The sequence below is a fragment of the Mytilus edulis genome, chromosome 4, assembly GCF_963676685.1.
Source record: "Mytilus edulis chromosome 4, xbMytEdul2.2, whole genome shotgun sequence".
Classification (NCBI taxonomy): domain Eukaryota; kingdom Metazoa; phylum Mollusca; class Bivalvia; order Mytilida; family Mytilidae; genus Mytilus; species Mytilus edulis.
This window is the reverse complement of record NC_092347.1, coordinates 93,840,390-93,864,461: the sequence shown is the minus strand read 5'-3', so window position 1 is coordinate 93,864,461 and position 24,072 is coordinate 93,840,390. Positions and strand designations below refer to the sequence as shown.

The 24,072-nt window shown below is 33.0% G+C and overlaps 1 long non-coding RNA gene across 1 annotated transcript; it reads right to left on the bottom strand.

Moving 5' to 3' along the window:
- Window positions 1-4,708: 4,708 nt before the first annotated feature.
- On the bottom strand, window positions 4,709-13,188 carry LOC139521091 (uncharacterized). The gene is made up of 3 exons (XR_011663991.1): window positions 13,109-13,188; window positions 6,899-6,985; window positions 4,709-5,168 (listed from the first exon to the last, which is right to left on the bottom strand). It is a non-coding gene; the product is annotated as an uncharacterized lncRNA (long non-coding RNA).
- Window positions 13,189-24,072: the final 10,884 nt, after the last annotated feature.

Here is a 24,072-nt window from a genome sequence, read left to right as displayed (position 1 = left end):
CATTAAAACCTAAAGGTTGAAACATGCGTCTGGCGTAAATATTAAATTTTATATTATATTTTAATTCAGGTATCTATGATGAGTTTAATTTACAAGTCCCATTTTAACATGAAGCATCTTTTTGTCAAATTGTTGAGGAAAAAAACTAATTCCATTGCCTATCAAATATAAACATAAACTTAAGCAAACTGTAATGTACTTACATGTGGCCAGTCCTATACTGATGAGTCTTCATTCTTCATCTGTCGAGGAGGGCAACATATACTAGATGCTGTATCTGTAACAAAAACTATCAATTAATATCACCTTTAAATAGAGGCTATTTGCTGTTTCAAGTTTTCAGAATTGAATATTTGAATTAGCGTGTCAACGTTACATTAAAACCTAAAGCTTGCTCTTTGCAGAGGACTGCTTTTAACATTTTTTGATTTGAGCATCACTGATGAGTCTTTTGTAGACGAAACATGCGTCTGGCGTAAATATTAAATTTTAATTCAGGTATCTATGATGAGTTTAATTTACAAGTCCCATTTTAACATGAAGCATCTTTTTGTCAAATTGTTGAGGAAAAAAACTAATTCCATTGCCTATCAAATATAAACATAAACTTAAGCAAACTGTAATGTACTTACATGTGGCCAGTCCTATACTGATGAGTCTTCATTCTTCATCTGTCGAGGAGGGCAACATATACTAGATGCTGTATCTGTAACAAAAACTATCAATTAATATCACCTTTAAATAGAGGCTATTTGCTGTTTCAAGTTTTCAGAATTTAATCTTTGAATTAATTAGCGTGTCAACGTTACATTAAAACCTAAAGGTTGAAACATGCGTCTGGCGTAAATATTAAATTTTATATTATATTTTAATTCAGGTATCTATGATGAGTTTAATTTACAAGTCCCATTTTAACATGAAGCATCTTTTTGTCAAATTGTTGAGGAAAAAAACTCATTCCATTGCCTATCAAATATAAACATAAACTTAAGCAAACTGTAATGTACTTACATGTGGCCAGTCCTATACTGATGAGTCTTCATTCTTCATCTGTCGAGGAGGGCAACATATACTAGATGCTGTATCTGTAACAAAAACTATCAATTAATATCACCTTTAAATAGAGGCTATTTGCTGTTTCAAGTTTTCAGAATTGAATCTTTGAATTAGCGTGTCAATGTTACATTAAAACATAAAGCTTGCTCTTCGCAGAGGACTGCTTTTAACATTTTTTTATTTGAGCGTCACTGATGAGTCTTTTGTAGACGAAATTGAATCTTTGAATTAGCGTGTCAACGTTACATTAAAACCTAAAGCTTGCTCTTTGCAGAGGACTGCTTTTAACATTTTTTGATTTGAGCGTCACTGATGAGTCTTTTGTAGACGAAACATGCGTCTGGCGTAAATATTAAATTTTAATTCAGGTATCTATGATGAGTTTAATTTACAAGTCCCATTTTAACATGAAGCATCTTTTTGTCAAATTGTTGAGGAAAAAAACTAATTCCATTGCCTATCAAATATAAACATAAACTTAAGCAAACTGTAATGTACTTACATGTGGCCAGTCCTATACTGATGAGTCTTTATTCTTCATCTGTCGAGGAGGGCAACATATACTAGATGCTGTATTTGTAACAAAAACTATCAATTAATATCACCTTTAAATAGAGGCTATTTGCTGTTTCAAGTTTTCAGAATTTAATCTTTGAATTAGCGTGTCAACGTTACATTAAAACCTAAAGGTTGAAACATGCGTCTGGCGTAAATATTAAATTTTATATTATATTTTAATTCAGGTATCTATGATGAGTTTAATTTACAAGTCCCATTTTAACATGAAGCATCTTTTTGTCAAATTGTTGAGGAAAAAAACTAATTCCATTGCCTATCAAATATAAACATAAACTTAAGCAAACTGTAATGTACTTACATGTGGCCAGTCCTATACTGATGAGTCTTCATTCTTCATCTGTCGAGGAAGGCAACATATACTAGATGCTGTATCTGTAACAAAAACTATCAATTAATATCACCTTTAAATAGAGGCTATTTGCTGTTTCAAGTTTTCAGAATTGAATATTTGAATTAGCGTGTCAACGTTACATTAAAACCTAAAGCTTGCTCTTTGCAGAGGACTGCTTTTAACATTTTTTGATTTGAGCATCACTGATGAGTCTTTTGTAGACGAAACATGCGTCTGGCGTAAATATTAAATTTTAATTCAGGTATCTATGATGAGTTTAATTTACAAGTCCCATTTTAACATGAAGCATCTTTTTGTCAAATTGTTGAGGAAAAAAACTAATTCCATTGCCTATCAAATATAAACATAAACTTAAGCAAACTGTAATGTACTTACATGTGGCCAGTCCTATACTGATGAGTCTTCATTCTTCATCTGTCGAGGAGGGCAACATATACTAGATGCTGTATCTGTAACAAAAACTATCATTAATATCACCTTTAAATAGAGGCTATTTGCTGTTTCAAGTTTTCAGAATTTAATCTTTGAATTAGCGTGTCAACATTACATTAAAACCTATAGGTTGAAACATGCGTCTGGCGTAAATATTAAATTTTATATTATATTTTAATTCAGGTATCTATGATGAGTTTAATTTACAAGTCCCATTTTAACATGAAGCATCTTTTTGTCAAATTGTTGAGGAAAAAAACTCATTCCATTGCCTATCAAATATAAACATAAACTTAAGCAAACTGTAATGTACTTACATGTGGCCAGTCCTATACTGATGAGTCTTCATTCTTCATCTGTCGAGGAGGGCAACATATACTAGATGCTGTATCTGTAACAAAAACTATCAATTAATATCACCTTTAAATAGAGGCTATTTGCTGTTTCAAGTTTTCAGAATTGAATCTTTGAATTAGCGTGTCAATGTTACATTAAAACATAAAGCTTGCTCTTCGCAGAGGACTGCTTTTAACATTTTTTTATTTGAGCGTCACTGATGAGTCTTTTGTAGACGAAATTGAATCTTTGAATTAGCGTGTCAACGTTACATTAAAACCTAAAGCTTGCTCTTTGCAGAGGACTGCTTTTAACATTTTTTGATTTGAGCGTCACTGATGAGTCTTTTGTAGACGAAACATGCGTCTGGCGTAAATATTAAATTTTAATTCAGGTATCTATGATGAGTTTAATTTACAAGTCCCATTTTAACATGAAGCATCTTTTTGTCAAATTGTTGAGGAAAAAAACTAATTCCATTGCCTATCAAATATAAACATAAACTTAAGCAAACTGTAATGTACTTACATGTGGCCAGTCCTATACTGATGAGTCTTTATTCTTCATCTGTCGAGGAGGGCAACATATACTAGATGCTGTATTTGTAACAAAAACTATCAATTAATATCACCTTTAAATAGAGGCTATTTGCTGTTTCAAGTTTTCAGAATTTAATCTTTGAATTAGCGTGTCAACGTTACATTAAAACCTAAAGGTTGAAACATGCGTCTGGCGTAAATATTAAATTTTATATTATATTTTAATTCAGGTATCTATGATGAGTTTAATTTACAAGTCCCATTTTAACATGAAGCATCTTTTTGTCAAATTGTTGAGGAAAAAAACTAATTCCATTGCCTATCAAATATAAACATAAACTTAAGCAAACTGTAATGTACTTACATGTGGCCAGTCCTATACTGATGAGTCTTCATTCTTCATCTGTGGAGGAGGGCAACATATACTAGATGCTGTATCTGTAACAAAAACTATCAATTAATATCACCTTTAAATAGAGGCTATTTGCTGTTTCAAGTTTTCAGAATTTAATCTTTGAATTAGCGTGTCAACGTTACATTAAAACCTAAAGCTTGCTCTTTTCAGAGGACTGCTTTTAACATTTTTTGATTTGAGCAAACTGTAATGTACTTACATGTGGCCAGTCCTATATTCATGAGTCTTCATCTGTCGAGGAGGGCAACATATACTAGATGCTGTATCTGTAACAAAAACTATTAATTAATATCTGCTTTAAATAGAGGCTATTTGCTGATTCAAGTTAGAGGCTATTTGCTGTTTCAAGTTTTACAGAATTTAATCTTTGAATTAACGTGTCAATGTTACATTAAAACCTAAAGCTTGCACATGAAGCACCCATTAAATTTAACAATGATACATGTATATCAAAATTTTAAATTTGCTCTCTGCAGAGATATGCTTTTTAATATGAGGCATTTTTTTGTCAAACTGTTACAAACATAAACATAGTTTTCAGATAAACTGTAATGAACAAATACATACAGCTAGGTTGACTCTTTCTTTCTGCCATGAATCTATCTTCTTCCGTCTAGGAGGGCAACATATATTAAAGAAAAGCCGTCTTTTTATCAAAAGCTATAAATCAATATCAGCTTTAAAAAGACACTAATTGCTGTTTTAATTTTCAAATTGTTTTTGAATTTTAAAATTTGTGAAAATCTATTTTGGTGCATCAGCCATTATAGCCTTGCTATCAAATGTAAAGAAATTGGTAAATATCAAAATGAAATTTTCTATACCCTTTAATGAACAAACCCATTTATACTCTGGAGAAACTATAAGTCTTGGGTCAAAGTCAATCCAATGTTTTAATGCATGAACATTAATCAATGCTATATCAAAAACATGATTTCACTACAACACATCAATAAAGAGGTCAATAATGAATATGTTTTTTGAAGGGGCTAGGTTCAATGGTCCCTAGTCGCTTTCAACTTGGATATTTTGTCTAGAGTCTTCAGTCCAGGTGCAGTGTTTGTGTCATCAGTCCAGTTATGTCTCCAGTCAAGGTGCAGTGTTTGTGTCTTCAGTCCAGTTGTGTCGCCAGTCCAGGTGCAGTGTTTGTGCAATATATAGTATCTACAGAGTAGAGATGAGTAAAATTATTTTTAATCAATTTTCTTCACAAGTTAGTTAATTATATTTCATTTTAAAATATGGTCAATGACCTAGGATACACTTAAAAGTTAGTACTGTGCTTATAGGGAGGGATCCATGCCGTTACAATGTTTTGTTAAAGAAATGGCACCCAACATCATAACCAGTTTTTGAAAATGAAAAAGTTATCTTTAATTGATGTAAGCATGGCTATGGTAAATGTTATTTTGAAAAAGTTTTAAATTTCTTTAATTGATGTTATCATTTTGAAGAAATGCTGAAAAAAAAAATGGTCATCAAAATTTTATATGAAGGAACAAGATTATTTAAGAGAAGGCATACACATAAATTAGCTCATTGAAATATATATTTATATGAACGTGTTTAACGACCTTGACTGGCTTTTCAGCCCTCACATGGTCGGTCATTGAAATAAATACAGTTAACTCTCGTTGTCTCGAACTCGGTTGACTCGAAATTTCGGATGAGTCGAAGTTTTCACGTGGTCCCGAACTTTATTCCATACAAAAGTATGTAATTCGACTCCTGATGAGTCGAAATTGGATGAGTCGACATTTCGGTTGAGTCGAACTAAATTTACGGTCCCAAGGTTAACAAAAGCATTCAAAATTCATTTTTTTTATCTCGAACTAATACACATATGTCAAAACATGACCTCCGGGATTTAAATGGATTGAAGAGTTAATCTGACAATACACGTGTAATTAAATTTCCGGTCACTGACCTCTGTATTGATTTATGACATGCTCTTTCCATGAGTGTTTACCTAAGATTATCTTTTATAGAATTTTTATAAATAATTAGTGATACATTGTTAATGTTCATGAAAAAGTATTTAAATTGTTTACAAAACAATTAATTTGTGATTTACACTAATGAGCTTGCATGGGTTGTATAAAGTGAGGATTATGGCTTCCGTTGATGATCACCTAAAAACTACTCAAACAGCGTCTTTAATCTTGTTATATATTCTTTTGAAAAGAAAGAGTGAGATAAAACAAAATGAATAGAAATCAAAATTTTCTTAAATCTCTTGTATCCGAGAATAAACAATTTTGTCAGCTATTAGCGACCTGAATTACGAAACTGTCGATTGGAAATTACTCTCTTGGAAAAGCCATAGGATTATTTTTTAATTGAAACAATTGAATAAGTAAAAATAACAGTCATTATAATAATAAAAGACTGTGACATACAAATACATCGATCTGATACTAGAATATCGATCCCCTTGCCATATTCACCCGGATTTATTTTAGCTTTACCAAGCTAAGCAAGAGTTGTGTCCCTTAGATTGTCGAACTTCCGGTGTTCGTTTGAGTCGAACTACGTGTATCTCGAAATATTTCTCTGGTCCGGCTGACTTCGACATAACGAGAGTCGACTGTATCTTAAATACTTAAATAAATATAATTAAGAATAAACTAGTTTTAAATGCTTTATAATGGACATCTCCTTTAAATCAACATAATTAATCTATTTCTAATCCATCTAAGGCAATTTTGTAATTTTATGCAAAACCAAATCATGAAAATTCAAGTCAGCTGACTTTGAACTACCATTCAATTTTAAAAAATTGTTTTGTCTTTTCAAAAACTTTTTTCTATTCATGGTGATTATGACCTTGAAAAAATGAAGGCGTTTTGTCAGTTAATACCATTATTTAAGTATCTTGTGATATGAAGTCATCCTTCCTTTCTAAATAAACATGTTAGTTCACGGATATACGAAACAAAATAACTTCTCTGGCTTAGGTCTAACTAATTATTATAAAATCTTTAGTAAGCTCACATACCAATGTCCCCCAATTGAAGATCAATAGCTCATGGCATAGTTTTATCTGTTTAATATTGAAAACCAATTAACGATTTGGAGTCAGCTCAAGGAAAACATAAATGACTGACTAATTGGTTAAAACCTACTTAGTATTGGGTGTAAAAATAAGATTTTTCAAATTATTTATCATAAATAAAAAGCAGACTATACCTAAGGGCAACCATATTCTGGCTCTCCACAATGCATCTCAATTCCAAGTAAGGTGACTGTAGGTCAAGTTCACATCGTATTCAAGAACTGAAATGAGATGAACAACGTAAGTCAATGAAGTAAAACTTGCAAGTTTAACTATTTCCAATGACCTACTTCAGGATGAACGACATGACTTCAACCCCTTACTACATTTCAATGTAAACATGCATTTAGTGAAGGTTGCATGACCTCCAAGCTTACAAGGTCTTATTCTGACATAAAAAATTCAAAAGCTGCAGATTATTTCCAAAATCAGTAACAAGGAATATAAAATTGAAGGTTGGTCTGATTGCCTCGGACAAGTTGAGTTCATTCTTTGACAAGCACAAGCTGCAATCATATTATGCAGTCTTATGCAGAATGTGTCCTAGGATGACCCTAGGGTGTGTTTGCATCGAAAATTAGTTGAAGAACAGGACAAAAAAAACGGGAAAGAAAAATGGAAAGGCTGAAGGTCGACAAGGGCAACATTAATTACCCTCATATTTTACAATGCAGGCATAATAAAATCTGAGTAAAAGCTCTGACCTCAAAATATTGAATTATTTTGTTACGATTAAACAAACAGAAATGGTAACTCTATGGTATCATAACAATTTTATAGAATGCATGTCAAAGAGTCAACACGGCTTTACTTAAACTTACACAGAATCCAGGCGGTTTATCTAATCTTATTCTCGGCAACAGAAAAACCTGTTTTTATATGCAAATGAGTACAACTGGTCCAAGAGAAATCATCAGGTTAGGCATGTGCATTTGATACATATTGAGGAATGCTGCTAAAACAAATATCTTATTGTCAAACTAGAACTTCAAATATATATGCCATTTAAAAAACTACAATAGATACAGAGTGGCTTCATACATGTTATAAGGTTTAAAAATTAGAGGCTCTGTGTCGCTCACCTTGGTCTCTGTGCATATTAAAAAAGAAACACATGGATTCATGACAAAATTGTGTTTTGGTGATGGTGATGTGTTTGCAGATCTTACTTTGATGAACATTCTTGCTACTTACAATTTATCTATCTATAATAGTATTCAAGACAATAACCAAAAACGGTAAAATTTCCTTAAAAATTACAAATTGGGGGGCAGCAACGCAACAACCAGTTGTCCAATGCATCTGAAAATTTTAGGGCAGATAGATGTTTACTTAATAAACAATTTAACCCCTTGTAAGATTTTCTCTAAATGCTTTGGTTTCAGAGTTGTAAGCCAAAATCTACATTTTACCCCCATGTTCTATTTTAGCCATGGCGGCCATCTTGGTTCGTTGGCTGGGTCACCGTATAAATTTTTAAAACTATATACCCTAATAATGATTGTGGCTAAATTTGGTTAAATTTGGTCTAGCAGATTACAAAAATTTACGAAAAATTGGTAAAAAATTACTATAAAGGGCAATAACTCCTTATGGGGAAAACTGACCATTTTGGTCATGTTGACTTATTTGTAGATCTTACTTTGCTGAACATTATGGCTGTTTACAGTTTATCTCCATCTATAATAATTTTCAAGATAATAACCCAAAACAGAAAAATTTCCTTTAAATTACTAAATCAGGGGCAGCAACACAACAACCGATTGTCAGATTCATCTGAAAATTTCAGGGCAGATAGATCTTGACTTCCTTAACAATTTTACCCCGTCAGACTTGCTCTAAATGCTTTGGTTTAAGAGTTATAAGCCAAAATATACATTTTACCCCTATGTTCTATTTTTAGCAATGGTGGCCATCTTGGTAGGTTTGGCGAGTCACTGGACACATTTTTTAAACTACATACCCTAATGATGATTGTGGCCAAGTTTGGTAAAATTTGGCCAAGTAGTTTCAGGAGAAGATTTTTGTAAAAGTTAAGGACGATCGACTCCAAGTGATGAGAAAAACCTTTTGGGCCAGGTGAGCTAAAAAGTTAACATGAAAATTTATCAATAATTTGTCATTATATAAATCATGGCAGCCGTAGATTTGTTTTCATTTATTAAACCATGGGTTGGGCATTTATATTCAATTATTTTACCCTGAGCATTATGTGTTAGCGAGAGGTAAAATACAAATATAAATGCCCAACCCATGGTTTAATGAAAACAAATCTTATGGCTGCCATGAACTATTTCGATTCTAATAGGACAAATTTGGCAATTTTGTTAAAGGTCCTATACATACGATACTATTTTGGCTGTACCATTTTGTAAATTTTGATAATATTAGTACATTTGTAGTAATATTATACTATTCAATGATTATTTTTTTCTAATCACATTTTTCACTTATTAATGTAATTTTATTCCTTCTGAGGCAGACCACCATGCACTTTGAGAAAAAAAATCAAACCATCTATTTTACAAAAAAATAAGTATGACATATATGTATACAACGACAACAATTGAACTTCATGCTCCTAACTTGGGGCAGGTACATAAAGAAAGTGCGCATGGCGGAGTTTAACATGTATGCGAGCAAACATCTGACTGTAACAGTAGTGTAACAGCATAACACTAGAAGAAAAAATGTAAACTAGACAAAGTGATTCCCCCGCACTCCACTCATTTAACCGCTTATACCCAAAAAAGGACAAAGTTGGATTTTTCTCCCATAAGAGGAAAAATAATAAAAAGAAAAAACAATGACCACATGCACACCTTCAATACATGTACAAACAGCTAGCAGAGTGATAAATTCCTAGCATTCAATATGTAGGAGGAGTTCTGCAAACTCCCTTACTTACACAAGTAAATTTCCCAACAAGAGCTGTCAAAATGACAGTAAAACGGATTCTTTAACATTTATTTGTGTTCTGGCATTTATCAATATTACAAGGACCAAAACTCCTAATAGGTAAAATTTATGATTATCAATATCAAACTTTACTTCCATGTTGTCAACAATAACAACATATAAACTAGATAGAAAATGACCCTCTAGCAGGACAAACTGTGTGCCCTTAATGCATAAAGTAAGAAAAAATTACTAAGTCCACCTACCTAGGATTTTGAAAATATCTAAAAAATGAACTTGACCTCCCTTTTTTTGTCAGTAACAACATTTTAAAAGGTTTGGTTGAACGGTTCATGAGTAAATGCAGGGACACAACATTTTTTAAACTTTCAAGAATCGTAACTCCTGAACGGTAAAAGTAAAAATCGTCATTATTGAACTTGATCTCCGTTATGTTGTCAGTAACAACATATTAAAATTTTAAAAGGTTTGGTTGAACGGTTCATGAGTAAATGCACGGACACAACATTTTTTAATCTTTCAAGAACCGTAACTCCTGAACAGTAAAAGTCAAAATCGTCATTAATGAACTTGACCTCCATTTTGTTGTCAGTAACAACATATTAAAATTTTAAAAGGTTTGGTTGAACGCTTCATTAGTAAATGCACGGACAACATTTGGTTGCCGGATGGCCTGCCGCCTGCCAAACTGCATGACCGCCCATCCCCAAATAATAATAACCGACATTTATGACACAAAAATCCGGTTAAAAATGACCAAAAAAAATCATCTTTCTCCCAAAAGAGCACATATTAATATTAAAAAATTAAACCCTGACCACATGCAGCACACCTTCAATATATGTGCAAACAGAGAGTAAAGAGAAAACTTCCTAGGATTCAAACTAGTGGACAAGTTATGCAGAATAACTATATAACCGTAATGGGACAGAAAGACAGACGGTTGGACATAGGTTAAACACTATGCCCCAACTTTCAGTTGCGGTAAAGTTGCAGTGGCTTAAAAAACAGTTTCAATTGACTGACTCAATAGATCGGTGTAACTGGGTAATTTAAATCCATAGGGGTGATCTTGTGTTCCCCAGAAAGGTAAGGAGATTCTATTCAACGTGTGGCACCCGTCGTGTTATTCACGAAATTAAAAACCGAATGATTTGGTTTGATTTGGAAGTTTACATTCAATAAAAGATGAAGGTATTATGGTTATGACAACTGGACCATGTTTGTCGTCGCATGTGAAACAGCTATTAAAAAATCATTACATATTTCAAAACCATATTAAGTAAAGACAAAATATCATTAAGTAATAAAAAAACAACATACAGTAATATCAGAGTTCCACATAAGACAGTATGGCGTTCCATAGATAACTTACAAAAATTTTCAAAGTCAATAGACCATGACTAAGGGGGCGGAATCAAATTATCTCCATGGAAATGAAATATGCCAATGCTTATAAACTGCATACCAAATATCATTGACCTACCACTTGGGGTTCCCCATAAACTGACCTAATCACAAAACTGACCTAATCACAAACTAATACATATAAAATAAGCAAAAGTTTCAGTCAATAGACCATGACTGTGGGGGCAGGGCCAAATAATCTCCATGGAAATAAGATATGCCAATGCTTATACAACTGCATACCAAATATGATTGACCTGCAACTTGTGATTCACAATAAACTAGACCTAATCACAAACTAAACATTGTTGATGGAAACAGCATACCTATGGCTTGCTTTTTGACTCTGTCAAAGGAGAGACAAAAATCTAAATACACAGCTAGATTCAGCATATATCAAAGAACTTCAATAATTCAATTTTTGATGAAATCAAACCAAGTTTAATTTTTGGCCCTTTTGACTTTGTGTGGACTTATTTAAAAAGGGGGACCAAATTCCGAATCTGATACAATTTCAGGAAGATTCACACTTACAAGTTATTGTCTGAACAAGTTATTGTCTGAACAAGTTATTGTCTGAACAAGTTATTGTCTGAACAAGTTATTGTCTGAACAAGTTATTGTCTGAAAACTAGAAAAATACTTATTTTGACTCCTTTTGGGCCCCTTGTTCCTAAACCGTTTGGACCAAATTCCCCAAAATCAATCCCAACCTTGTGTTTAAATTTCATATAGATCCATTCACTTACACAAAAGTTATTGTCCAGAAACTAAGCGTCTTCGGACAACGATAACGACACCAATATGCGAATGCAAATTTTTTTTCAGTCATATAAAAAGCACTTTTTTCCTCACATTTTTTTATTAATATCTATAGGTTTAGAACCACTAATTCCAGCCCATTCAGAAAGAACATACAAGAAATTAGTACATATTTTAAACAAAATAAGTCCTACGCATAGCTATATCTTTGTCAATAACGGGAATATTAGGGTAATTTTAGTATCACACGAAAGATTGGGGACTTGGGATCACTTTAGAACCCTTGTTGAAAATTTTATTCAAATTGTAAGAAAGTAAATGCAATTCTAAACTAGAGGCTCTCAAGAGCCTGTATCGCTCACCTGATTCTACTTGGGTTTTTGAAATCATATGAAAAAATATAAAATTTGGCTAAAAGTGACAACACAACCTCATTGATGAGGAAAGGAACATGTCCCCCACTGGCGGCCATCTTGGATGGCGGATCGGCTACAAAGTAACAACACTTGGTCAGCACCTAATAAGGAACATTCATGCAATGTTTAGTTTTATTCCATTCAGTGGTTCTCTAAAAGAAGTCATTTGTATGCATTTCCAATAGGGTCCTATGTTAAACTAAGTTCCCGGCTGGCGGCCATCTTGGATGATGGATCGGCAACAAAGTAACAACACTTGGTCAACACCTCATAAGGAACATTCATGCCATGTTTGGTTTCATTCCATTCAGTGGTTCTCTAGAGGAAGTCATTTGTATGCATTTCCCATAGGGTCCTATGTTAAACTAAGTCCCATGCTGGCGGCCATCTTGGATGATGGATGGGCTACAAAGTAGCATTGCCAGCCATAATAATTTAACTGGCAATTTCGACAACAAAAAATCCTATTTTATAGGATAAAACTCAAATTAACCCTATTACATAAATCAATTTTCTTCTCAATGCCATGTTATTTCAAAATCTATTCACACGAGCATACTCGGTCTACTCGAACGAGAAAGCCACAGAATTCAGCCAATTCTTTGGTTAAACCAGAGACTAAATACAAATTATATTAACATTATGCATATTGAATGATGACATTTTCTCGTCTTATCTTTATTCACCAATGTATTTTTTATGAAGTGATAAAAAAAAGTTTTCGACAGTAGGTCACCAAAATGAAATTGACATTACGATATATGTGTAATATTTAAAACTTGATAATTATACTGATTCTACTAGGCAATATCTCATCTATAAATAAAGAATAAAACCTACCTTTTAGACGAAACTTTCATAACAAATGTATGAACAGTCCTTCAGTTCAAAATGGATACGCCGGCAAGAGTTGAGAACTGTTACTTATAAATAGAAAATCCCGCCAAAATGAGTAGCCAACAATACACAGAATGCACGTGGTGCCATGAACCGTGAAAAACGGGGGTTTCCCGAATATAGAATAATTAAAATTACTAATTTAATCTAATTAATTGGCAAAAATAATAAAGAATAGAGAATGACTGCTAAAATATAAACTGAATTGGAAATATATTTAAAGAATTGGAAAATTTGGGAAAATTAAAGAATTCATATTCGGGATAAAGATAATACCTTTTGTACAGAAAAACTGCAATAATGGAAGATTTGAGCAAAAAATATACTGAGAAAAGAGCAATGTTCAAAATAAAGTTTATAAATTAATGATAGTTTTAAAGATAAAAAATAATGAGCACATGATTAAAAAATATGAGTGGAGAATACAGTATGAAAGACCCGGCTTATTAAGTGGCGGATAAGGAAATTTTCATAAGGGAAGTCCACTGACTGCCTAAGAGGGAGCCCAGTCCAGTCATGCATCAGTGATTCCCTAATTTCTTCCCACAAAAGGGGGTGCTGTGGGCTTCCGAGTCCTCCTAAAAGTCTACTTTTTACAGAAAAAAACAAAATTAATAAAAACACGAGATTAATAATTAGAGCAGTGCTTCACATATTCACGGCCGACACTCGGCTAACCGAGAGTTTGGTCGGTTAATCTATATTAAGTATGCGGCTATATCGGCGGTTGGTCTGTTAATCGGGTTGGCTAAAGTCTGTTAATCAGGTGTTATCGAGAAAATCATTGCAAGGTCAGTATGTTTCATTGTATAACTTTTTCATTATATTTATATCATAAAAACTATTCATGTCTGACAAAACGATTTGGAATACTGAATCCAGTGGTGTAATTATTTTTTTTCTAGCTTCAATAAACGATCTATAAAATGAAAAGGCGAGTTACTCATCAGTAAATTTATACACATTTTACACACACAAAATGTACACAAAAATGACAAGTTGGTTGAGTTTACTTGCATGCAATATTTTGAACATCGAAAAAAGACAGGCATTATGTTTGTTTACCATATTAACATCAATATGTGAAAAATCTACACGAAAAACTGTATTTTGGTGACATAAATCAATTTTTGATAAAAATGTGGTCTGTTAATGGGTCGGATGTATAAAACTCGGTCTGTTAATTGGTCTGTTAAGAGTTATGAATGACATTACAAGCATAATTTAGTTGCTATATGGGGTGTTATCTGAATAAAGGGATAGAATCAAGATTAGTGGCTAGAATATATGGAAACAACACATGAACAAGTTTAGACAATGAAATCTGAAAATTGATAGAAATGGTCTCAAAAAGTGTAATATCAAAGTAATATTAATTTTATCAAATAATGGTCGCATATATCATGTGGATTCTGTTTCATTGCTATGAATGGCACCAATTTGTCATTTACATAGGTAACAAGTATATAAATCAGAGATAAACTTCGTAATGTTACAAAACATCAGTAAGTAAAATTGTTTTTTTTTCTTCTAAATTTCAGTATGAAGAGAAAACATAGAAATTACAATAATAGAAAATATAGATGGAAGAAATCAAAGGCTAATTCAACTGATGTTCAACCTGATTTCACCGTTCTTGAAGATGATGATAATGAAGAAGATCATAACGATGATGAAGATAATACTGATGCTAATGACCTTGACGACATTAATGATGATGATGATGAAGATGATGATGAAATAAAGTCCTCATAGATACCAGGATTGAAATTTTATATTTACTCCTTATATTTATGCCAGACACGCGTTTCGTCTACGAAAAACTCATCAGTGACGAAAAAAATGTTTAAAATGCCAAATAAAATACGAAGTTGAAAAGCATTCAGGAAACACAACTAATACCGGCGTCACACATCAGCGTATAGCACTGGCGTGTTCAAAATCATTTACGCTGCCAATACGCTAGTAATTTTGGATGCATTTAACCTGTCAATCATATTTGTAACGTGTGCAAAACGAGCTTTAAGCGTGTATTGGGCGTACTAGAAACGTATGTTGGCGTATGTTGTATGTTTTTATGCTGCATACAAATTTCTTGGGATTGTAGCGTTCATCAAGCGTATTTACTTTCCTTCATTGGCTAGAGGAATATGGGGAGGGTTGATATCTCATAAACATGTTTATCCCCACCGCAATTTTGCGCCTGTCCCAAGTCAGGAGCCTATGGCCTTTGTTAGTCTTGTGTGATCTAGTATACATATTTTTTAAGGGGCCAGCTGAAGGACGCCTCTCTACATTGAAGACCCATTGGTGGCCTTTGCCTGCTCTATGGTCGGGTTGTTGTCGCTTTGAAACATTCCCCATTTCCTTTCTCAATTTTACCTTTGTATTTCGACGTACTACAAACTTATGCAACGCGCTTTGAACGATTGCTAAGCGTTCCTATGGCGTGCAACTAACGTATACCGACTTTGTCAACACACCCTTCAATGAAATGCAAAGAAATAAAATTAAAATAAAAGTTCTCTTTCTATAAGGATACTGTTGCACCGTATTATAATTTTTTCGTCACAAGTACATCTCATTTTTTTCAATGTGAAAATATAAACTAAAGGTAGTAAGACTATTGTCGTGGCTAAATAGCTCTTAACTGACACGATTTAAATTGTCCAACCCATTAACAGACTGTATTCCCCTAATATTCATTAAAATGTGGTATTACTCAACTTATATAACAATTATGAAATATTTTAACTATGACAATTATTTTTTTAGAACCAAAGTACTATTTTGTGTCCTTTAAATCATATATAAAAATGTTTTTTAGCCTTTTATCCAAAATATTGCTATGCGTACAAGCGTAAAAAACACATACTTGCGAGACGCCTTTTCGTTTTACTTAAAACTGGGCAGGCTATGCATTTTTTTTACTGGTGGAAAATGTTCTATGATAGATATCATTTTGTCAGACACTTTTCTTTTTTTTGATTTGGTTCTTATAATATGCCAAAAATCTGTATATTTAACAGAGTTTAACATTAAATTGTGTGTTTTACTCTTAACAGACGTATAGCCAACCCGATTAACAGACCAACCGCCGATATAGCCACATACTCAATATAGATTAACCGACCAAACTCTCGGTTAGCCGAGTGTCGGCCGTGATATTATACACATGGAAAAAAGTATTGCAACACCAAATTGAAATTGAAATTAAAAAAACACTTTTTATTTTTTTGTGATATAATTTGGTAAAATAGAACTACTTAAACATTATTTTAGTATCACCTGAGTTTAATCAATAAATATCGACTCGGTAAGTTTTTATCTGCACATGCAGCTACGTACTGTACCCGTAAACAGCAAAACAGGTGTTTTCATCCTCATTGTTTTCAACACTTTAAATATCCAAAATTTTAAAGTTATGTGATTGACACCTTGTAATGGGTCATCGACAACTCTTAACTGCAGCAAGATGACAGATTATCAGCATGAGTGAAGCAGGAGGTCGCTGTAATAACTGCACGTATTGTTGGTCATCACCATTCCACTAGAAGTCGTTTTGAGAATTAAAAATGGCACTAAACAATGTTAAAGACCTTCCGAAATAAAGAAGACCCTCTATACCATTTGCTAGGGAAAATCAAGCATAAAAAAGGTTGGTCAGAAGGAAACCCCTTGCATACAATACAATCCAAAAAAGAGAGTGTTTGGCATACAGGGACCTTTTAACAAGAACTGTTCGAGATTGACTCATCGCTACTGGTTATCGTGCGATAAGACCATTTCGGAGACCTTTGTTCACGAACAGACACACAGTTTTCCGTATCCAATGTAGTGCAGAGCTCGCTAAAATTGAAAATTAGCATCATGGAGGAAGATTCATTGTTCCAATGGAATTCGGGTCATCTTCCGTGGACGGATCGTAGCCCAGATTTGAACCATATCGAGCATATATTGGACACTATTGGGCGGGAAGTGCGCGAAAGGACACCCCAGTTCAAACACATCATGAAATAAACAATGCCCTTCATCAGAAATGGTTGCTGCTACCTTAGCAACAAATTAGTCGATTTTTGGCAGGAATCAGATGACGTTAAGATGCGGTTATCCGTTTGAATGGAGGCTGCGCACAAAGTACTAATTCTTTGGCGTGTAACGATCAACCATGATGTGAACAGTCATCTGAAGATTAATTTTGAAATGTCTGACATTGTAAAGTTCGACTACAGTCAAAGTTGTAAAATGCATTTTTTTGTACAAAAAACGCTTCATTTTGTTATTAAAATTGTGGTTATATAAATCATTTTTTTTTAAACATTTTTTGTTCGTTTCAATGCCAATGTTATCATAAACTATGTTTCAATAATATTATACAAATATCTTATTATATATCATCCAAAAAAAGAGGCTGATTTTTCAATTTTTGAAAAATCAAGGTGTTGCAATACTTTTTTTCCATGTGTATAGATCATATAAATACACTAGTTTTTGTTTTTTGTGCGAGTTTTTAAAGGTGGAAGTGCCTTAAACTTGAAAAGGTATATTTTTTTTCTTTCTTTCACTACCACTATTCATTAGAATTCGATCAAATTCAGAATCATAAAAAATCAAATGAAGCACATAATGCACTTTATTATAAGTTGCTCCATCCTGCGATTAGTTTACTTTACTAACCTATTATGAGGCTCCGCTATTATACTGCAACTTGAAGTCTTCTGATAAAAAAAATAGTTAAACTTTTTATAAGGCAAGGGAAAAGAATATAATCATTTTGAAATTGAGAATGGAAATGGGGAATATGTAAAAGAGACTACAACTCGACCAAAGAACAGATAACAGCCAAAGGCCAACGCAGCGAAAAAATCTGGCACCTGGAGCTTTATAAATAAAAATGTACAATGGTTCACAGTGGCGGATTATGCCAGACATTTTCATAAGTGGGTGCCCACTGACTGTCTAAGAGGGGCCGGATCCGGTCATGCTTCAGTGGTTTCCTATATAATCAACCAAATTTTACCCAGGAAAGGGGACCGGTTCCCTGCCCCCTAAATCCACCTCTGGTTCAGTGACAATGGACGTTATGCTCAACTTCAAAACATATAAATGAACTAAATAAAAAAAAACGTGAAAGGCCAGAGGCTCTTGACTGGGACATGCGCAAAATGCGGCGGGGTTAAACATTTTTTGTGAGATCTCAACCCTTCCCCTATACCTCTAGCCAATGTAGAATAAAGAAAAAGACAGCAATAGGCACAGTAAAACACAGTTTAAATGAAGTCCTAGTTCGATGTCAGAATAGGTAACGAAAGAAACTAAACAAAATGAAATGAAACAAAACATAAATTAACAAAGGACTACTAGTAGTTACTGACGTGCCAGCTCCAGACCTCAATTAATTTGTCTACAGCAACACCAAAAATGTCATGATAAAAAGTTTCATAAAGCAGCAACCATTTGATTTTTTTTTTTTTGGGGGGGGGGGGGCTATGGGTTTTTTTTCTGTACAAACTTTTTTTTTCGCCTGCGGCGAAAAACAATCTATTTTTTTCGCGACAAGTAGAGAACATTTTTCTTTCTTTCAATTTTAGCACTACATATAGTGGCAGCTGAGGATGAAGCAAACAATTTTTTTTTCTCAGATTCAAAAACAAATTATTTTTTTCTCCAAAAACTGGAAACAAACTTTTTTTTCCAAAAAAAACCCATAGACCCCCCCCCCCCCCCCCCCACAGAAAATCAAATGGTTGCTGCCTAAAGATAAAACAGTTCTAGCGTTTGTTTGAACTTTGATATTTAATCACAGGATTGTTTCAAAAGAAACAAATGCTACATATGCTTTTATTCACAAAAATGTGAAATTAGAGAGATTATTTATTTATGTTAACAATGGATTTTTTTTTATAAATTCTTATGTTTTTATTTTTTCACGTTAACAGTTGTGCATAAATCTTTTTATGGTGTGTTCTCATTTCGCCTTAGCTGTGAATTCCAGGTAAAAAAGGTAAAAAATATACTAAGGCCAGATGGGAATTGAACTAAGGCGAAATGTGAATTTAGATAAAAATATTAAATAAACAAATTAAACTCTGTGTTTTTATAGCAATTTTAACAACATTTAATTAGGGAATTGTATCTCTTGAATTATTATTTTTAATAAAAGTGACATTTTTATGATTTTAAAAGAGAGAAAAAACCACAATAATACATGAGTCAGTAGGAAAGTTGCTTCTTTTATGCTTAATTTAAAATAAGTTTCAATTGTATAAATTTTATGAAATTAGAAAGTTCTTAATAATCAGTCAATTATCCTTTGCATTGTGCAACACAAAAAGTTAAAAAAGAAAGAAAAAAATGTATTCCCACAAACTTGTTTACATATATTACAGAAACTTAAAATAAATACAAAAAAGAAGATGTGGTATAATTGCCAATGAGACACCTCTCCACAAGAGACCAAAATGACACAGATATCAACAACTATAGGTCAACATACAGCCTTCAACAATGAGTTAAGCCCATACTGCATGGTCAGCTATAAAAGGCCCCGAAATGACAATGTAAAACAATTCAAACGAAAAAAACTAACGGCCTTTTTTATGTACAAATAATGAACGAAAAAGAAATATGTAACACATAAACAAACGTCAACCACTGAATTACTATGACTTGACTTCTTCAAGCTTGGTCCAAATTATATAAGATTTTTCAATCTCCTGTAAAAACATCGCCAACCAAAATATTAACCTCAGTATGGTGAAGCAGTATCTTACATCCTCAAACTTGGAAACTAAATGAACTTTGAACATTCAAATGTGTACATCAGTGCCTTGTTTTTCACAATATGAACTACAACTGTATATGGAAATAATTCTTAAGTTATATGTATTAGTGCTTTTTTCTCATGCTATTATTTATAACATGTACATTTTTAACCGGATTTTTGTGACAAAAATGTCGGTTATTGATTTGGGGATGTACGGCGGGCGGCCGGGCGGTCGGGCGACCGGGCGGGCGGGCGGCAATCAAATGTTGTCCGTGCATTAACTCATGAACCGTTCAACCAAAGCTTTTAAAATTTTAATATGTTATTACTGACAACTATACGAAGGTCAAGTTCAATAATGGCGATTTTGACTTTTACCATTCAGGAGTTATGGTTCTTGAAAGATTGAAAAATGGAGTTGTCCGTGCATTTACGCATGAACTGTTCTACCAAAGCTTCCCAAATTTTAATATGTTGTTACTAATGAAAGAATGGAGGTCAAGTTCAATAATGACGAATTTGACTTTTACCGTTCAGGAGTTATGGTTCTTGAAAGATTGAAAAATGGAGTTTCCAGTCGTGTCCGTGCATTTATGCATGAACTGTTCTACCAAAGCTTCCAAAATTTTAATATGCTGTTACTGATGACAAAATGGAGGTCAAGTTCAATAATGACGATTTTGACTTTTACCGTTCAGGAGTTATCATGGTTCTTGAAAGATTGAAAAATGGTTTTTCCCGTCGTGTCCGTGCATTTTCTCATGAACCATTCAACCAAAGCTTTTGAAATTTTAATATGTTGTTACTGATGACAAAATAGAGGTCAAGTTCAATAATGACGATTTTGACTTTTACCGTTCAGGAGTTATGGTTCTTGAAAGATCGTAAAATGGCGTTTCAATTCACGCTGTTGCATTTACTCATGAACCTTTCAATTTAAGCTTTTCAAATTTTAATATGTTGATACTGATGACAAAATGGAGGTCAAATTTGATATTGACGATTTTCACTTTCACCATTCATCAGTAATTGTTCTTGTGATATTGCCAGGACACAAATAAATGTTAATAAATCCGGTTTGCTGTCGTTGTGACAGCCTCTTGTCTATATTAGTATGCAAATTTAAAATTGGGTTTTAAATTCAGTGCTGATTCAGAGATGAAATATTTGTTATGATAGTATGATATTTGTCTTTTATTTATTCATTGAAATATGAGATACCCATATACAATTTGCCATTTCTAATTAGACTTTATTTACAAAATATTACACATGAGTAAAAAAAAATCAAAAAAAGAAGAGCAGCTATAAAAAAGAATTATTTAAAAAGTGGGACACCAAACATAAATAATATTTCATGGTAGAATTTGACATCAATATAACAAATAATAACTACATGTAATTGCAATACAAACAAAACATAACTTAATTACAATGTTTACAGAAGCTCTCATTTCGCCTTAGTTAATTTTTATGTACCTGAAAATTTGTACTAAGGCAAACTGGGATTAATTTTATATAATTATTTTGACAGCTAAGGCGAAATGAGAATAAGCCCTTTTTATCAGTTAGGATCCGACTTCGTCAAAAATTTCTCCATAATTACGCCAGCCTAGTTTGTACAATTGTAAAAATTGGAAGGTATTATATACGGATGACGCACCTTGAAAACGACAAAATCATCCACATTACGCTATAACGATCCTTACATGCAAGTTGTATTTTAAAAGACATATGTTTCTACTAATTTTTGAGCAGCATTTAATGTACCTTTCTGTCTTTAGTCAACTTGATTTTTTTTCTAATCGGTTGTCTGAAATAATTTTAGGAAAGTTCAAAAACATTTTAAAACATTCAATTAAATATTTCGTGGAATGGCAGACTAAACGTTTTCAGAGGTTGAAGACTTATAACCCTAGAAAACTCGTGCAAATAAGTTACGTCATGCATTTTTTAAGATACTTGAAAAGTTTGTCGTCAACTACTTTCAGAAAAAAAATTGTTATTCGAGCACACCTACTATGTTGTTATGACTCATCGGAAAGGTATTTCACTTGACCGACGTATTTCTATTTTTGGAACTTTAAATTTTTAATGATATTAAATCAACCTGTAGCCAAAATATGTAAAAGTAATAGAATCTGAAGCGAGATGATGTATCAAACATTTTTGCTTTATAAGTTTTCAAGGCAAAAAAGTCAACTCAAACACGCCCGAAAACATTTAAAGTGCACTCTACTTTCCCTTTATAATGAATTTATTGCCCATTTTTTAAGATTTAAAAAAAAGCTGTAGTGGAGGGGGATCAGAGATACAACTTAAGGACTCATTCCTCTGATGTTTCAGTCTCGTTGAAATCTCTTTGTGATTTTTTTCATGTAATGCAAGTGGCAAATATCAATCAATAAAAAATATATCATTGACATTTAATTTTTTTTTTTAAAAACCACGATCAATTGTATTGAATTTAGCCTTTATACTGAATCATTTGAGTGTTGATATCTTATTTATTATATCACAGTGTTCGTGTGTCCAGCTACAAAATGCATGCCCTAAATTGTTTGCACCAGAATTAGGCGTGGAGTTAATTTGCGTCAAAACGCTGCGGTGTATGCACATTCATTTTGGAGCTTAACAACTATATACTATTAATAAATCAACTTGAATAATTATGTTTGTATGTTAACGTTTGTTTTTGTTTCACTTCTGTGTTTTTGATATTCCGTTGTTTTCCATATGTAGTTGATGTGTTTCCCTTGGTTTTGGCTTGTAAGCCGGATTTGTTTTATCTTAATCTATTTAGGGAGCTACCATTTGATTTTTAGGGGGGGGGGGGGGGGGGGGGGGGGCTAGGATGAAATTTGAAAAAAATAGGCAGGACAGGAGTTTTGAGTAAAAAAAAAGGCAGGATGAGACACTTGCAAAAAAAAAAGTCAGGACTACAATTTAGGTAATAAAAAGTCAGGATAAACTAAAAAAAAAAGCAGGACCGAACAGAGTGAAAAATAAAAAGGCAGGACAGAGATTACAGCTAAAAAAAATGCAGGACAAAATTGTTCATCCTAGCCAGCCCCCCCCCCCCCCCAACCCCCCCCAACCCCCCATAAAAATCAAATGGTAGCTCCTTTATGACTTTTAAAAATGTATATATATACAACTGGTGCATTTTTTCCTTCGCCCTACTGCTTACCATACGGGTTGATACAGCTACTGCAGAAATATTCTTTAACACATGGCAAGAGTAAAATCTCTTTGTTCTTACTGTGGTATAATCTGGATAACGCACAGCAAAGGTGTGCATTAACTACCTCAGTTATACTGCACAGTTCAAATCTATTTTTACCTTTAGGGGCGGTTCCTTGATTTTTGAAAGGGGCGTAATTCTATCAAATTGAAAAAAGTATATCACCGAGTGTAGCGAGACTAAAGAAAATATTGACGATTTTAAGCTAAAACACGATACTTTGTCCAATCCAAGGGTTAACGACCTTTTCGCCCCCACCCCCGAATCCGCTATCTGACTTGAAATTACGACAAAGTTAATCTTCGTACAAACATCGTAGTTTTAAAATAGGAAAAAGAAAGGTTTCTCATTCCTTTCCTTTTTTTTTTTAATCTAAGCTGGGACATAAACTATTTTATTATATTTTGTGTACAACGTGAATCTAAATCAGTGTTTTAAAGTTAGAAAGATATTTAAAACGATTTTTGGTAATTTCTGCCAAAAAGAAATGTATCAAAGAATATCCGAATAAAAGAAATCTGATTTAGATTAGGTTCAGACTGACACTCAATGGAATTTATAACGACTTTTTGAATATCTATTCCTATGAAGGCACTATTTTTGGATCGAATTTAATGAGGACCATATTTAAGTTTGTTTTAAAACAGGGTGATTTGCTGGAGATCAATCAGACTTTAGGGGAGTAAAAGGTTTTGAAAAAAAAACGTATTTTCTGTTTATTTTACATTTTAAATTTAGGTTATATAACATCTTCATCGGTTCTTTTTTTTCTCTAAGCAAATCATTGAGGGAAAGAAATTTAAAAGCAATTAATCTAATTTAAACTCAATAACCCTTGCAGTTATGTTTTTTTTTTCATAGTTACACCGATTTGAAAGAACACAACTTGTCAAAGTC